Consider the following 18303-nt stretch of genomic DNA (forward strand, 5'->3'; position numbering starts at 1 on the left):
CCTCCTTTAAGTCTTCTAACAAACATTGCTTATCCTGGCTGATACTGACAACTATCATGACCTATCCTTATGTGTACCACAGCAAATATGTTAATAACAAAAATAATCAATTATTGACAATATAATGTAAATGGATAGATGACAAGTCTACTCACCAAGCAGTGGTGAACCCCGGGTCAGGGGAGACTTACCAGACTGGATGAGAAGGAGTCTTCATTCACTCAGACTCATCACAGGCAGACTAAAATGGCTTCCAGCAGCCTTTTTATATAGATTCACGATAATTAGGCCTGAATTCAGCTGTTGTTGTTTACTAAGTTTTCGCAGATTGTAATTAAAGATTTGCATTTCTAAGTAACTGAATAGTGAAAGAAGAATCATTTGAATGTGGACTCTTAGATACAATGACAAGCTTTCCAAAGTATGTGATTCTGTTTCTGTAACAATGTTTTCACTAAGAATGCTTAATTACACCAGAATTAAATAAGTGCAATAGTTGCTGACATATTTTCATTGCTGATGATAGGAATACAGTATTTACTTATATATCTCCTTGATCTATTTTATCAGGAAGTTATTAATTGGGTATATGTTTACATATGATCCCCTGTGATAGCAAAGTTTCAGATTACTGCTGTTTTGAAATTTATGGTACGGTGCACATGTTGTATAAATGACACTACTGAAGATATCATGAAATTCAGAACAAAATATTAATTTTAGGGGGAGTAAAAACACAACTGCTTGAAATGATCCACCAGCTATATTACATCACTCCCACTTAGTGTTATATAGACAGATGTTTCCAGACAGCCAACTATATAATCCAGTGTCTAGACAAGAAGACAGACAATTTTTATAAAGAATATCACACATTCAGATCCAGAATTATTTTGGTTGTCAATACTGGCTGTAAACTGACAATACAAAGATACATAAACTGTTCAAAACATATTCAAGTACAAAATCATGTAACATAGAAAAAAAAACATATTTCCTATTTAAATGTTTGCCTTTGTAAATCAGAAATTACATAGTAAGAGAAAAATAAATTAAGAAGACAATATTTTCAACTGTTCATTTTATGTAAATATAAAAGGAAGAAATTTTCAATCTTCCAGTCACTTCACTTTTTTTTTTTAAATCACAAATACACTTTTCACTGGTACATTTTGCTGAAAATGAATACACACCTTTAACTGGTCCGTCTGGTTGTCCCATATCCTCTAGTTTCAGCATTGTACACAGGAAGCAAAATGAAATGTTCTACTTTAGTATAAAAATAATTACCATAACTAAACCTACAGTAATAATGTTGCAGTTTTAAAGACTTATTATACAGCAGTATATATTTCAAATACATATTTCATCAATTTTCACAGTAGTTTACTTCAAGTAATATAAAGAGAATGGCATATGTTTCATGTCCACCAGCACTTGTAACTCAAATCACTGTCTCAGTTCTCTGGACTTGAAGGTCAAATACCAGTTTTATATTTCAAATGACAAAGCACATATTTAACATATGGTTAAATCAGTTACTGTCATCAGTGGCTGGATGAACGAACTATCAAAATGGTTGAATGTATGAATATTATTTATCAGTCAAATATTGCATATGTGAACAACGACATAGAATAACAACAGACTTAAATCAAAGAACATAGTCATGTAGTAAGTTTTGGTGCCAAAGGTGATGTTTGGTCATTGACAGGCACCACAGGAGACCCCATCTGGCACTGCCCATCCAGTTATGTGGAGGACAAGGTGGAAGGCGTGTAGGTGAGGTTGGACATGAAGTAGTCCCATAACCACATAGGTGGATGGAATTGTTGGCCTGTGTGGGAGTGAGGCAGTTTGTCAGTGAATCCATAATTGAATGATGACAGGCACAAAGGAATATTGGTTGAAACTAGCCTGTCATCAGAGATTTTGGCTTAGATTCATTTCTCGTCTGCATAGGTGGTAAGCTTGTACGTGTTAAGCTACATGATGTGTGCCATAGGTGTGCCAGGGTGGGTGGTAGGAGTAGTGGTGATGATGAATATGGTGCCATCACAAATTTCAATGGACAGCTCACCAGCGTGTAGGTCAATGATGTTGACTGTAAATGCTGTACATAGAGGGGTTGAAGGGGTCATGGGGAAGCATCACACAGTGGAGAGTTGTCATCGCACACACTGCTTGATGTTTCACTGTTAGTGGTGCCTGAGTTGGAGGTTGTGTCACCTGTCACCTCTTTGTTGAAGGGCTCATTTGGGCTGGTGGTGTCATCCAGTATCAATGTAGGTTTCACCCTGCTTACTGAAACCACTTGACATTTTCCATTCTTTAGGATGTCTGTGGCATTTTACTGACAGCTGAGGACGTTGTGGGGATGGAGAATGGCTGCTATGATGCTGCCCAGTCTGAGTCACCCCGTAGCATAATATAATCACAGTTTGCAAGTTCTTTATATAGGAAAAATATGACAGGGTTTGGAACCACGGAAGAGGGGCATGAGTATTAGGTATGTGGTTGTGAACTCAGTCAACCAAAGTATGGAGCTCATCCTGAGCCAGGAGCTTGGATTCTTCTGCAAATTCATCTGGCAGAACCAAATGCTTCTTGCCGTAGAGAATGCTAGCGAACAAGGCTGTCAGGTCATCTTTGTGTGCCGTCTGATTGCCAAGAAGTATCCATGGCAAGGCCTCAAACCAGGATCTGCCATGGCACATGAGTGTTGCTTCTAGTGTGCAATGCCAGTGCCCAACAACTCCATTGCTTTGTGGGGGATATGCTGACCTCTTAACTTGATCAACTGCAGACAGGATATAGCGATCGATACCCATCAGACAAGTTGAGGAGTCCCAAGATGTCAAGATGGATGTGGTGGAGGCAGCCCTTAGGGATGTTAGTTAAATTTATGAGGAGGTGATTGTGCACGTTGTCTGACCTTGCACCACCAACAGGGTAGACCACGTCCAATTATGACAGTCACTCTTGATCCCTGGCCACACGAAATATTCAGTGATGAAACGAATCATAACTTTGATGCCAAGGTGGGCAATGTAATGGAGGGGTGCAAGAAACAGCTCACCAAAATGATGTAGGTATGAGTGAGGGAAGGACTCGTGTTGAGGAATCAAACAAAATTGGCAGGGGGGAACCCAGTATGTATTGTGACTCAAAGGTTAGTTGCATGTGGAATCATGTTGTAAATTCAAAAGCTAGACATTATCCTTTTGAAGTCAGCAGTTCATTCATGTTGACACATGCAGTGATGGCATTCACACATGACAAATAATATGCAGCCACGTTATCGGTCCCTCAGATATATCAGATGTCCATAGAGTACTGGCCAATTAGGTCCATGTGTCAGAATTATCTCAAGCAAAGATCTTTAGCTGGGTTGTGGGTGGCACCCATAATGGGCCTATGGTCAAGGAAGTGTTTGACTGTTTTGTAGACCATGGGAAGTTTACTGTTGAATGCTGACCACTTGCACTGTGAATTTGTCAGTTTTTTTAAAAGAATCTGAGCCAGCAGTGTCGCTAATGCATCGTTGCAAAACTGCACCTATCAGCATATTGCAAACGTGAGCTGTGACAGAGGAATGTGTGTTGGATACTAGGTGAGACAGTTTAATATCATAGAAGATTGCTGATGTGAGAGCCTCGAAAGCTTGGATGAAATCTACTCGGCTGGATGTCGAACAGATGCCTTCGGCAGTCACAATATTCCCAAGGAAAGTTATGGTGTCACATACTAGTTGTGGTTAATTTTAATCATGTGGTCGTGTAGTGTAGCCTGTGTGTGAGCCAGGTGGTGTTCACATTCCTTGAAAGAGGGAGGAAGAGTCAGGCATAGAGAAAATTGTTGCCATGTCTGGGCCACATTTTTGAGGGGGTAAGGCACAAAACAGTACCCAAAGGAGCCAAATGCGGTCATGAGTAACGCTTAAAGTTGGTGGTACACTTTACGGCAGTCAAGTACACTAAACACGTGAGCACCTTTGAGAAGTGTGCGAGGCCTTGAATGTTGGGAATCGGATAATTCTCCATTATAGTCTGAGTGTTCAAAGCGCCATGGTCTCTGCACAATTGGCATGAATTTTTTTGTTTTGAGAATGAGGTGGATGGGAGATATCCATTTATTGTCCATGATAAGAAGTTGTTGGATGATCACTTTCACGTGATTTAATTTCCTCAGAGTGAGGTGGCAGCCTTATGGTGCTGGTGGGTTCCTCTGTTAAGTTAATCTTGTGACAAGTACCATTTGTAATCATGGCTACTGTAGCATCGTGCACTCACGCTGGAGGAAAACTGCTGTTGAGTTGCGGGGGAGGGATGTGCACTGGGAAAACACACGGGGGAGGGGGGGTAATGTCACTAACATGAGTAAGCTGTCATTGTTGCAGTTGCTGAGCTGCTGTAGGGGACGTGGTGGATGCTGCAGGTGTGCTGTGTGTGTGCGTTGACTGCACAACACGCGATGAGCGTGCAAGAGTTTTTGTAATGTGTCATCGATTAACCCTTAGAGCTTGATGTTGTGAGCATGGAGAGTGGAATCAGTAGAGTGCCCAACCATAAACTCAGCCAAGGAGGGGGCGAATCAGGCCATCAACATAGAGCACTCTGAGAAAGCGTGAAGCATTGGGTTCTGTGAACGTGCAGTGGCAGAGTCAGTGAGGCCAAACGAGCCTGGTATATGTGAGTCAGTTGTGTAGTGCAACAGAGATGCCATTTAGATGTCTGGAGATAAACCAAAGTCTCGGAGAAAGTCCATACCAAGCACCACTTCATTGGTATTGGCGACGTGAAATGTTCACATAAAGTTCAAGTCCACTGTAAGGTAGACTTAAATCTCAGCTGCTCCATGCACTCCAATGTGATACTTGTTAACTGTGCATAGTGTGAGTTCATTTGGAAAGATGTGAAGAGGTGCCCAGGATGTAAGGACATTTGCTGGCCACTGTGCTGGTGTTGACAGGGAATTGAATCTTTGTGTGTGCTCAGATATGTCGTCTCTATGCTCAAGCTGAGGAAATGGAGTTTGGGAATGCACATGGTGCGCAACAGTTCCTGGGTGCATTGCCAAATGAGGTATGAAACCAGCAGTAGGTGGGCTGTTTGGGAGACATTGCATATGTTGTGTGCGGCCTCTGTTGAGCTTCGGTGAAAATTGTGCATTTGGTGTTGGCTTTGACTGGCATCTCTGTTGGTCAGAGATCCAGTGGAGGCAGTGCATGCAGGTTACTGCCAGGTGGCCACACATCACTGTGCTGTGCGATGCTTGCTGTTGTGTGTAACAACTGCTCGAAAGTAATGTGCTCCTAAAATAGTGTGAACATCTCGGAATTATTTTATGAGCATAACATGATGTCATAGGAGCAACGACGTACATGACATAACCTACTACTAAAACGTCATCCATAAAATACATGAAAATGGCCAAAGGCCAAAATTATACAATCATACAAGAAACATAGAGAATGGCAGCTGAAGGCATCAAGAGATCTTTCAAAAAATTCATCACAGTTGCAGACCCTGTCACATTGAAAATTATTGTAAAATTTTTGTTTGAGAAGTTCTGAAGGCAGTTGCCAAATTAATTCTATTGTTTCAATAATAACCAGATGCTGAAAAAAATGCACATTAATTTTTCTGAAAGTATTTTTGTCTACCACTGTGCAGTTTTTTTTTTTTTTTTTTTTTTTTTTTTTGTAATGAAATACAAGTGCAACTATAGAATTAAATAACATGTAGGATTCACCATCTCATAGAAATTTTTACAGAATTGTAGAAAATATTTTCCATCATGAGATAATCATCACATATGTCTCCTTTCTCATCCACAAAGTCCCCATAATAATAAAATAAGAATCTTATTCTTTCAGAGATGTTTACATTTCACATTTTTAAGTCACATTTTGGAGTTGTTTGTCTTCTCTCCCATGCAAATCATGTACTGAATTTGTTTGCCTTCTCTGTTGTGCATGTCACATTTTGGATTTTATTGGGTTCCTCTTGCACATTTCAGAGTTTTATCTGAGAAGTACATATTTGAGAACTGACATCTATTCTTAGTACATGACACTAGAATTTAGGTCCCAGATTGGCCTTAACCTGCTACAAAACAACAAATACAATAACTGCAATCTCAGTAGTAAAACATAATGACCACTTTGAATTACATACACAATGTTTGAAAACACTGTTACAAGAACACAAAATTAAATTAATTAGAAAAATTCCATTGTCACAGGTAACTCTCCTAATGCAATTTCTTTCACTCTGACAGTGGTACTTAACATAGGAAAATGGAAAATTATTATTTTGTTCCAAAATACTAATTGAACAAACATGGAAGCAAAATGACAAGACACTTGTTTACTAAAGAAACAGTCGCGGAAAGGCTCGGCACAGGTAGTGGAAGCACCTCCCATCCTTGTCCAGAGCACGCGTGAACTGTTTCATTAACCCAAGCTTCATGTGTAGCGGTGGGATCAATATCTTCTCCCGGTCAACAAGAGGTTCATTTATGATGTTTCTCGCACCAGGTACTAACTGCTCTCGTGGCTGCCACACTTTCTTTACATAGTGCTGGGCTCTGTCTCGACTGTCCCACATACATATAAAGCATGGGTATTTCGTGAACCCGGACTGCTGACCAAGTAGAAAGTTCACCATCTTGAAGTCGACGCAGATGATGCATTGGTGCTGCTCATATTGGATTTTGTCGAGCACGTACTTCACTGCTTCATATTTCTCTACGAGAGTTGTGGAGTGAGCAAGGGGGATTGAGGCGAACTCGTTCCCGTTGTGGAGGAGCACACACTTCAAAGAGCGCTTGCAGCTGTCAATAAAGAGTCGCCAATCTCTCGGATCGTATGTAGGAGCCCCGAGTTTAACAAGAAGACCGGCGACATCTCAGCAGTACACTAGGTCTTCCTCCTGGCAGAAGTAGCCCATGTAGTCCTCATGCCTTCTACGAAAGAAAGTGATACGCGCGTCCTCGCCAAGTAGATTTTTCTCTTTGAGTCTGGAGGCCAACAGCTCGGATGAAGTCTTCGACAAGCTGAGATCCCGAACAAGATCATTAAGCTCACATTGTGAAAAGAACTGCCAACCATCTTGTGCTTCATACTCCTCGTCTGCTATATATCCTCCCTCGTCTGCAGTGGTGGCCTCGTCGTCGATGTTAGGAAGCTCTGTGAACGCTGGTACAGGAATTTCTTCGCAGTGAGCAACTGGACGGCAGGCAGATGGAAGGTCGGGGTACTGGAGGCTGTGCCAATTCTTCCGGTTGATGCCAGTAGTATTGATGGCGCAGAAGTAACAATCCGATGCATGGTCAAAGGGCTCCCTCCAAACCATCGGAATCCCAAACTTCAGTGAAGTTTTCGTGCCCTTCGTCCACCGCCGGAGGTATTCCACGCACTTCTTGCAGACCGTGTGCGGTGCTCAGGGCTTATCTTGGTCACCCAGCTTGACTTGAAAGTAAGCCTGGTAGGCATTCTTCACAAATCCCGTGATGTTCTTCCTGTCCACTGAAAGCGTGTATTCTCCGCAGATGTAGCAGAAAACGTCTGGATTATTCTTGCATGAACGTCGCGCAGAAGCCATATCAATCTGAAATAGTAATAGAAATATGCAGTTGACTGTCAGACAATAAAAATTAGAATAAATTTTATACTATAGTAAGAAAAAAGGCATCTATTGGAATGATTAACTGTTACAATCTTAAAGGCTTCTTTTGTTTTCATATGTCCTGAATAATCCCCTTAAAACCCCTAATATTAGCATATTGAAGCCTATAAAAAGGCTTACATTTCAGGGGAAAATGGTCTTGTAGGCCTATGGCTGTATCTCAAAAAGTTGACCTGATAGAGCAAAATCAATGTGATATTCGGACTCAGAACACCAAAATTAGTCGAAATCAGCTGAGAAACCCATGACGTTTTTTTGGTTGTTGCCCAGTGTAATCAATTTATAAACACACAGAAAATTCTAAAACAGAAAAAAAACATGATTGATTAATAACATTTTAACATATACATTTTTTTTGTCAAATAACACACAACACCTTTTCAAATCCATCAATATTTCACTAATAAAGTATTAAGTATCCTCAGTATATTTGCAAGTGTCACTCATGCTCAGAACAGTGTTCTGCATAATGCCAGTGCCAAGTGACTGTGAAAATGGGCAAACTGTTGGTGCTCATATGATGGGTGCTTCTGTAACCAAGGCAGCCCAAGTGTTTGGTGTTACAAGAGGCATCATATCAAAGATTTAAACCACATACAAGGAAAGTGGAAGAACATCATCCATTAAGTCACAATATGGATGAAAATTTGTTTTGAGTGATCGATGAGATATATGGCCAATGAAGAGCATTGTGATGAAAAATAAAAGATGATAGCTGCAAAAGTCACTGCAGAACTGAATGTTGCATGCATAAATCCTGTTAGCACCAAAACAATAGGGAGGGAGCTCCATAAGCTGGTAATTGCGTGGTGAGCTGGTATCCCGCAACCACTCATCAGTGATGCAAATGCCAGTAACAGGAAAATGTGGTGCCAAATCCATAAACCTGGACATGGGGCAATGGAAGAAAGATATTTGTTCAGATGAGTCTTGCTGCACACTGTTTCCAACTTGTGCCTGAGTTATGTCCCAAGAGTGAAACATGGTTGTTGTTCGGCAGTGATTTGGCAGCTGTATTGTGGTATTTCATGAGCCCTGTGGGTACTCTGCAAGGTTGAATTACTGACAAGGATTATGTGACCAGTTTGGCTGATAAGGCCCATCCTATGGAACATTTTTCATTGGTGATGCTGTGTTTCATTGGTGGTGCTGTGTTTGAAGATGACAACTCTGTTCACACAGATTGCATCATCCAGGGCTGGTTTTGTGAGCAGAAAGATGAATTGTTGCATCTTACCTGGCCACCACAGTCACCAGATCTCAATACTATTGAGTCTTTGGAGAGAGCGCTGCAGTATCGCTATCCACCTCCATCATTGTTACTTGAACTTGCCACTGTTTTGCAATATATCAATATTTCACAAAGAAAACCACAACATTTCATCATTGCAATGTACGTCAACAAACCTCAACATCTTATCATAATACTTGTAGATATTTTCAACATTACAACATATTTCTCAGCCTATTGGCTTCACATTGCATAAATATTCTGACCATAGTATACCCTCTCAAAAAACTCATGACACTGAACTGTGTTAACTGGTTGTTATTAGTACTGTCGGTTTCGGCCATAAGCCATCACCTCGTATGAAAATCACTTAAAACATTTCATTTGTCATGAATATTGCAACACAAAGCTTTGAATATTTTAATCCTCATGAAAAATATATTAAAAACTCATTCATAGCATTTACAAGTTTAGCAATCATCGTATTCATATGAAGTCTCATATGAATAGGACGATTGCTGTGTGTGTAACCGTAATCCAAAAATTTTCAGATAGAGCCAATGAGACACAAATTTCATTTTATAAACATTAGAAAACTTTTCATGCCTGAGTGTAAATAAGTTTTCCGTACTTTGGGATTACACTTTAAAGATTTCTGTATTTGCGTACTTCAGTACTCTCCTAACAAAACACTTCTGTAGACTCAGTCATGTTAATTTTGGTCTAGGGGCTCCTGTGTCAGGGTACATCAAATTAAAATAGTGTTTGCAATGTACTCCATTTATTATCGCTCCATACATCTTCTAAAAACAAATCACAAAATATTATTTTCTTTACCAAACAACACAGGACTAAATATTTCTTCTTCCTCATGCAGCTACTACTGATCACACCCACTGACCATGTGCTTGGAAAACATGATCATAAATAATATCAGGGACCAGCAGCTGGAACTAGATTGTGCTTCTCTATGGTTGTTCATGTAAAGAATATATATGGCCAATTTCTGAGCTATCATTGTATTAACAATAACAAATAACAAATTTTAAAACAATAGTAATGTCACAGCTCAGTAGAGTCATCTAGCGGCCATTGGTGAATCTTAAAATGTGACCTTCATATAAGTTCTCCTGTCCCTAACTTAGATAAATCACCTTCTTATGACTGTATCTGAGTGTTCAAAGAATGACATTTGTTCCTGATGTAAACATAATAATTAACAGGCCAGTCTCATCCTTACCCATGTGATGACTGAACACTGCAACTGGTTCACAGCAAGCCGATAGACACATGTTATGCCACTTGAAGCATATAAAAGTGACTTACCGGTACCCATCAATAGAAATTAATGATTGTATGCTAAAAAAAGCACTACATCTAAAATTTGTGGGCTCCATCTGGGTTACATTAACAAATGAAGTCAGCTCACATATAAACTAATCAAGATGCTCAGATCAATGTAGTTTCCAGTTAAAAGTATCTTTCACATTTTGACTTCAATCCAAGGGTCCTAGCTTATTTTTACAATACTTCCATTCTCTATTACATTATGAAATTTGTTCTTGGTCAATTAAACTAAAGTAAATCAAGTTGCCATTAAGTAAAAGTGAGGAATACAAATAATACTTACTGCAGATATCTCTGCATCTTACAGAGGCTCTGTAATGACCTTGGAAGTCATGCACTCACGTCTAAATACATTCCTTCCTTAATACTGTTTTTGCAGATAATGACAAAATTGTTTGATTGTACCTTGCAGCACAAAACCAGGTTCAGAATTGATTTCCATGTGTCCTTGTCCTGTTTTGTTAATGTTCAGAGTGGTGTTCTATATTCTAGGACAAACAACTTCAACAAGCATCCATTAGACATAACTATGACACAGCCTCTCATTGCGTCCGCAGCTCGTGGTCGTGCGGTAGCGTTCTCGCTTCCCACGCCCGGGTTCACGGGTTCGATTCCCAGCGGGGTCAGGGATTTTCTCTGCCTCGTGATGACTGGGTGTTGTGTGCTGTCCTTAGGTTAGTTAGGTTTAAGTAGTTCTAAGTTCTAGGGGACTGATGACCTGACCATAGATGTTAAGTCCCATAGTGCTCAGAGCCATTTGAACCATTTTTGAACCTCTCATTGCCATTGGGTTGCAGTACCAGTATGCAAAATTAGATATCAATCTGGCCTTCAAGTCAACAAAATGAAAGATACTTTCAAGAGAAAATGTCTGGAACTGAACTTCTTAAAGTGTTGACTACATTTTACTTTGCAACTCGGGTGGACCCTGTGGCATTCTACATGTAGTGTTTATTTTAGTGTGGTTTATAGAGTTACTTTACAGTTGCCAGTAAGTCATTTTTACTCTGCGAACAACCTTTAAGTTCATGGCAGAGGACATTTCACATTACACTACGTATTAGGGTTTCTTCTTGTTCCATTCTCTTGTAGAGTTCAGGAAAAAATGAATGCTTAAATGCCTCTGTGCCTTGTGTAATTAGTTTATTCTTATCTTCCCAGTCCCTACAGGAATGATACATAGGAGGCTGTAGCATATTCCTAGAGTGAGCTGGTTTTTGTCATTAAACATCTATTGTTTCTGATTTATCAGAATTTCATTGGCACTGTCCCATGAGTCAGACAAACATGTGATCATCTGTGCCGACCTCCTTTGTTCGTATTCAATATCCCCTGTTATTCCTATGTGGCATAGGTCATACACACATGAGCAATATTCTAGACTGGGTCACAATCTCCACTGTAGACTGATTTAATTTTCCCAGCATCCTGCCAATGTACCAAAGTATAGCACCTGCTTTACGTATATCTGAACCTATATGACCATGACCAATGCATTTCATATCCCATGAATTTTTACACTAAGGTATTTGTAGGAGTTGACTGTGCCCAACTCTGACTCAATAATACTATAGTCGTACGATACTACATTTTTCTGGTTTTAAAACTGCAAAATTTTACATGTGAAAAGGTTAGCGAGTTGCTCTAGATGTTCATCACTTTGAAACCTTATCAGAAACTGGCAGGATATTTATGTAGATTTTTCAGATCATACTTTACTGTAGATCACTATTATCTGCAAAAATTCCCAGGTTGCTATTAATATTCTCTGTTATAATTTTTTAAAATGATATTAACGGCAATGATCTCACCACACATACCTTGTATACACCTGAAGTTTCACGGGGTGGAATCCAAAATGTTCAGGACTGGTGCTGTCATCTGGAAAGTAGGAGTAGTAGATCTTTGTACCACTAGGTGTTGAGAGCTGCATATCTGATGAGTCAGTGTGCGGAGTGGTATTCAGATGGGAGGATGTATTACATGTCCACAGTGGTTTCCATAATACTCTGTGTTTGGTGTGTGGTGATTTCACTGTGGATCCATGAACAGAACAGCGCATGTGAATCAAATTCTGTGCGAATCTCGGGAAAAGTGCTACGGAGGCCCTTTAAATGATTCAACAGGTGTTTGGGGGACAGAGCATGAGCTGTACGCGTTTGTTTGAGTGGCATGCTTGGTTCAGGGCTGGCCGTACAGACGTCGAAGATGATGCTCATGTTGGAAGACCTGTTGCCAAACTTCAACAATTGTTTCGTGTGGATCAATGTCCAACCATTCAAGACCCTGTGGATGAAGTGGGTATTGGATATGGGACATTCAACGAATGTTGACTGATGAATTGGGCATGCATCATGTTGCTGCAAAATTTGTGCCAAGGATCTTGACTGCCAATCAGAAGATGCAGCGTGTTGAAGTGTACATGGACCTTCGTCAGACCACATCTGATGATCCAACCTTCTTGTCCCAGGTTATCACCAGTGACGAGAGCTGGATTTACTGTTGACCCAGAGACAAAGCAACAATTGTCCCAGTGTAAGAGCCCGGACTCTCCAAGACCCAAAAAAGCGAGACTGACAAAGGGCAAAGTGAAGAGCATGATCATCATTTTCTTTGATACCAAGGGAATCGTACACAAAGAATTCATCCCACCCAACCAGACAGTGAGTTCTGTGTACTACTGTGATGTTTTGTGATGGCTCCATGAAAATGTGTGGTGATGATGGCCCGAACTTTGGCATCAAAGAAACTAGTTGCTACATCACAACAATGCACCCTGGCACACGTCCTTGCTCACCAGGACCTTTTTGGCAAAAAACAACATGGCGGTTGTACCCCACCCACTGTACTCACCAGATCTGGCACCTTGTGACTTTGTGCTATTCCAAAAATTGAAACTCAAGTTGAAAGGCTGTCAGTCCAACACCCTAGAGAGGATTCAAAAAGCATCACAACACCTTCAAAGAACAGGACTTTCAGAAAACATTTGACCAGTGGCAGAAGTTCGGGGACTGGTGTTTACGTGCAGATGAGGGTGATGGTGACCATTAGTCCAAACGTAAGGTTTTCAACAGATGGCAGCACCAGTCCCGAAGATTTTGTATAGCACCTTGTATATGTATGACAATGAATCTCCATCCAAGATAATATTAAATGTTCTTGCTATCAAGAAATCCTGATCCATTCACAAATTTTGATTTGATATGTCATGTGAGCATACTTTTGTTAATAAGTATTGGTCTGGTACTGGGCTGAAAACTTTTCAGAAGTGAACAAGTACCACTTCTTCCTGACTGCCTTGATTTAGGCTTTTAGGGTGTCATGTGACAGAAGAATAAATTGGGTTTCACATGACCAATGTTTGCAAAGTCCATACTGGTTTTTCAAAGTCCATACTGGCTGCTATGGGGGAAGTCATTCTGTTTGAGATACTGTAATATCTCACACACTCTTTACACTCTGCCCTCATCAGCAGGAACCAATTTATGATTATCGTTATTATTGTTATTATTTATTATTATTATTCATATCCAGTTTTGGTTCAGGCATCATTGCCTGTTCCAGTTGGTCATCATCAAAAGATCAGTCTGTTTTCCTATTTGATTTCTGTGAGAAATGTTGTAATTGCCCTGTTGCAAGATATTGACCTTGGAAGTTACAAGGGTCGGTGGAACAGTTTATTACTTGAGATTTATTCCACCTGATTACCATTATGACTAAACCAAATGCTGGAATGTTATATAACATGAGTTGCATACTATTATTAATGTATCGGTGCCAGTGGTTAGTGACTTGAGAGCCTTGGTGCCACATAGATTGTATTACATTGGGTGCACAGTGAGCCAACATCTACCTAAGGTTTGTTACATGTTGTAAGCACCACAGACCACGACCTTTATATTTCTTAAAGATGTTTGGCTCTCAAAATAGTCCTGCTCTCCCACTATTGATGCTACTCACTGTAAGCAGTCTTGGGAAGCAACAAATCAAACAGGTAATATTGTAATAAAAAAAGGGTATTGCAGCAAATAAGAACATGGACCTACCATGATAAATAAAGTATAATTCAGAGGCGCAGTGTCCTCCAATAAAGCACATATTACAACAACAAGAGATTGCTATTACAGTAATGTTCTGCACCTACAGCTAATCCAAGAGTACACAAATGACAGAGTATCAGGCTAACGTCTTCCCTTACGTGCCTTATGATGACACATCTCTCACTTACGTACATAAATTATCTTCACAATGAATCAGGCTCAATCCTTCAAAACAATGCGATATACAGTAGGCCCTTCTAGAACAACCTGTTTTCTCTTTATGTACATAGAATTTAGATACCGGTTTTACTTAGAGTTGAACAATTAATTTTGCACCACCACACAGGACTTCTAATGATGCAGCTACAATAAACACTCACTTGCCTGAACATTACCACTTGAGACAATGAATTTAGATTTGTGTAACTTCACTTGACTCTACGGCCATCTTGCATACAGTAAAACCTTGATGAGTTATGGAAATTCACACCATTGCCAAGCCATGTAAGAAATCACTTACCCACTATGACTAGACTCCATCTTGACTGTGATATGCAGTTCTAACATTGTTCTAATGTTCATCACAGTTCCAATGAGACTTTGAATCACACAATCAAATCACTACCTCGCGTACGCTTTTTGTGGCATATCAAATTGTGGAATAAGCTGTCGCTACTCAGCTGCTGTTCCAGACACTCGAAGCAGTGCCTGGAAAGCCATTTGTACTGTAAAAGTACTTACTGACCCAATAAAGTTATCATTTCATCGGAGTGGTCAGGTACAGGTCTGTCCATCATAGAGGATCCAGAGTGGTTCCCCAGAGCAAAAGAGCCAATGCCAAAACTAGTGCTCCCCTCCACTTTATGCATACCTCCGCACCGATGAGTAATCACCTCATTACTCATTTTATAAACTAATGAACACAAATAGCATATAAGAGAGGAGATTGTTTCCTTAAGCCCTGCTTTAGATTACATTTAAAATATATTTTTCTTAACTTGAAGATTTAAGGGGTTCCCCCTAGCATTCACAATCGTACATGCTTTCTGATACCACAACGGTATTACTATGCTGAAATTGTTTGAGAAGGTAGTAGAAACCTATCATGTTGTGGACTGCTCATCATCTGATTCCTGCCCAAAAGAGCTGTCTGGCTAGAGTGGCCCTGCTGTGAGTTTGCACTCCCTCCAGCACAGATTGCTAGGAGAATTAGGTCTGGACAGTTACTCAGCTATGTAATTTATATCCAGAGCGCAGTTGTTGTCACTGGCTTCCTTGGGGGGGGGGGGGGGGGGACGACCAGAATGTAGCACTTCTTTCTCTTGGAAGGAGAGACAGCATTGGTCGTATATTTTTGTTTATTATTGCAAAATCGATTTTCGGTCACTTAGTGACCATCTTCAGTGCTGTAATATATAACTTAAATTAGTAAGCACTGGTGTCAATAAGCTTACGGCGATCACATAGATGAGTCTATGTGATCGCCGTAAGCTTATTGACACCAGTGCTTACTAATTTAAGTTATATATTACAGCACTGAAGGTGGTCACTAAGTGACCGAAAATCGATTTTGCGATAATAAACAAAAATATACGACCAATGCTGTCTCTCCTTCCAAGTATACCTATTATCTGGTCGTAGTGCACAGGACACTATGGAGTCGCCAATCAATAACTTCTTTCTCTGTCATTGAGCAAAGCAGGCTCGATTGTAGTTTTAGAGTATACGATATTGATGAAACAAATAAAAACTGGTGAGTTCAAAAAAGATGTCTCAGCTAAGTTATTCACTATTAATACTTTCCTGTTTTATATTTTGCAAGGACGTGCTCCACCCGCCTGGTATTGGCAGTGTAAAGTATTTTTAGGAGGTAGTTGTGTTCCAGTAAAAATGTGTCATGTTGTTTGAGCTCAGAATAAGTTCTATGATTATACATAGATAAATGTTAATGATATTGAATGGTAGTTTTGTGGATCACTTCTGCTACCTCTCTTGTAGATGTGTGTGACCTGTGCTTTCTCGAATTACTGAGTCACAGTTTTTTGTTTGAGGGATATGGAATACATTTATCATGAATCTCTCGCCCAGCACAAAGTTCCAAATGACTGGAAAAAAGTGCAAGTAATTCCATATATCAGAAGAGTAAAAGAACAGACCCTCAAAATTAAAGGCCAATATCCCTAACTTTGGTTTGCTGCAGATTCTTTGAACATATTTGTAGTTTGGACATATTAAATTTTTGTCAGACTGAGAAGTTTATGTCCATGAATCATCATGATTTTAGAAAGCATTGCTCGTGCAAAACTCAGCATGCCTTTTTCTCACATCATATACTGTGAATTATGGATGAAGGGCAAAAGTCAGAGCCCATATTTCTAGATTTCTGGAAAGGATTTGACACGGTACCCCACGACAGGCTGTTAACGAAGGTATGAGCATGTGGAATAAGTTTACAGATATGTGAATGGCTCAAGGAATTCTTAAGGAATGAGCATGTGAGAAAGCAAGGGGAAACTATGGCCGTAATTTTTCCCGAGGGCATGCAGCTTTACTGTATGAATGGATAGCGTCTTGAAAGGAGGATATAATATGAACATCAACACAAGCAAAATGAGGATAATGGATTGTAGTCGAATTAAGTCGGGTGATGCTGAGAGAATTACATTAGGAAATGAGACACTTAAAGTAGTAAAGGAGTTATGCTATTTGGGGAGCAAAGTAAACTGATGATGGTCAAAGTAGAGAGGATATAAAATGTAGATTGGCAATGGCAAGGAAAGCGTTTCTGAAGAAGAGAAATTTGTTAACATCGAGTATAGATTTAAGTGTCAGGAAGTCATTTCTGAAAGTATTTGTATGGAGTGTAGTCATGTATGGAAGTGAAACATGAACGATCAATAGTTTGGACAAGAAGAGAATAGAAGCTTTCGAAATGTGGTGTTACAGAAGAATGCTGAAGATTAGATGGGTAGATCACATAACTAATGAGGAAGTATTGAATAGGATTGGGGAGAAGAGAAGTTCGTGGCACAACTTGACCAGAAGAAGGGATCGGTTGGTAGGACATGTTCTGAGGCATCAAGGGATCACCAATTTAGTATTGGAGGGCAGCGTGGAGGGTAAAAATCATAGAGGGAGACCAAGAGATGAATACACTAAGCAGATTCAGAAGGATGTAGGTTGCAGTAGGTACTGGGAGATGAAGAAGCTTGCACAGTATAGAGTAGCATGGAGAGCTACATCAAACCAGTCTCAGGACTGAAGACTACAACAACAATGAGCATGTGAGAACTGTGATAGGGAAGACAAATGGTTGACATCGCTTTATTGGGAGAATTTTAGAAAAGAGTGGTTCATCTGTGACGGAGACTACATATAGGACACTGGTGTGACCTATTCTTGAGTACTGCTCAAGTGTTTGGGATTTGTACCAGATCAGATTGAAGGAAGACATCGAAGCATTTCAGAGGCAGGCTGCTACATTTGTTACTAGTAGGTTTGAACAACATGTAAGGGTTATGGAGATGCTTCAGGATCTCAAATGGGAATCCCTGGAGGGAAGGTGATGTTCTTTTTGAGAAACATTGTTGAAAAAATTAAAGAACTGGCATTTTAAGCTGATTGCCATACAATGCTACTGGCCAACACATATTGTGTGTAAGGACCATGAAGATAAGATAAAAAAATTAGGGCTCATATGGAGGCATATAGACAGTCATTTTTCCCTCACTTTATTTGCAAGTGGAACAGGAAAGGAAATAACTAGCAGTGGTACAGGGTACCCTCCACCACACACTGTACAGTAGCTTCTGGAGTATCTATGTAGATGTAGGTGTAGATGTAGATGGAGATGCAGATATTACAGCTAAAAGAGTGGCTAACACAGCTGCAAATTGTGTATCGAATATCTTGCGTCCTGTGATTTGTTCAGTTTTAGCAGTATCAGCCACTTATCAACACTGCTGACATTAATATCATCTTTGATATGACAAAA

General features: G+C 40.0%; 1 protein-coding gene across 1 annotated transcript in view; it reads left to right on the top strand.

Moving 5' to 3' along the window:
• Positions 1-18303, top strand: part of LOC126236315 (esterase FE4-like) — a 181329-nt gene that overhangs the window by 18741 nt on the left and 144285 nt on the right. The window lies entirely within an intron of this gene.

The sequence above is a fragment of the Schistocerca nitens genome, chromosome 2 (assembly GCF_023898315.1).
Source record: "Schistocerca nitens isolate TAMUIC-IGC-003100 chromosome 2, iqSchNite1.1, whole genome shotgun sequence".
NCBI classification, from domain to species: domain Eukaryota; kingdom Metazoa; phylum Arthropoda; class Insecta; order Orthoptera; family Acrididae; genus Schistocerca; species Schistocerca nitens.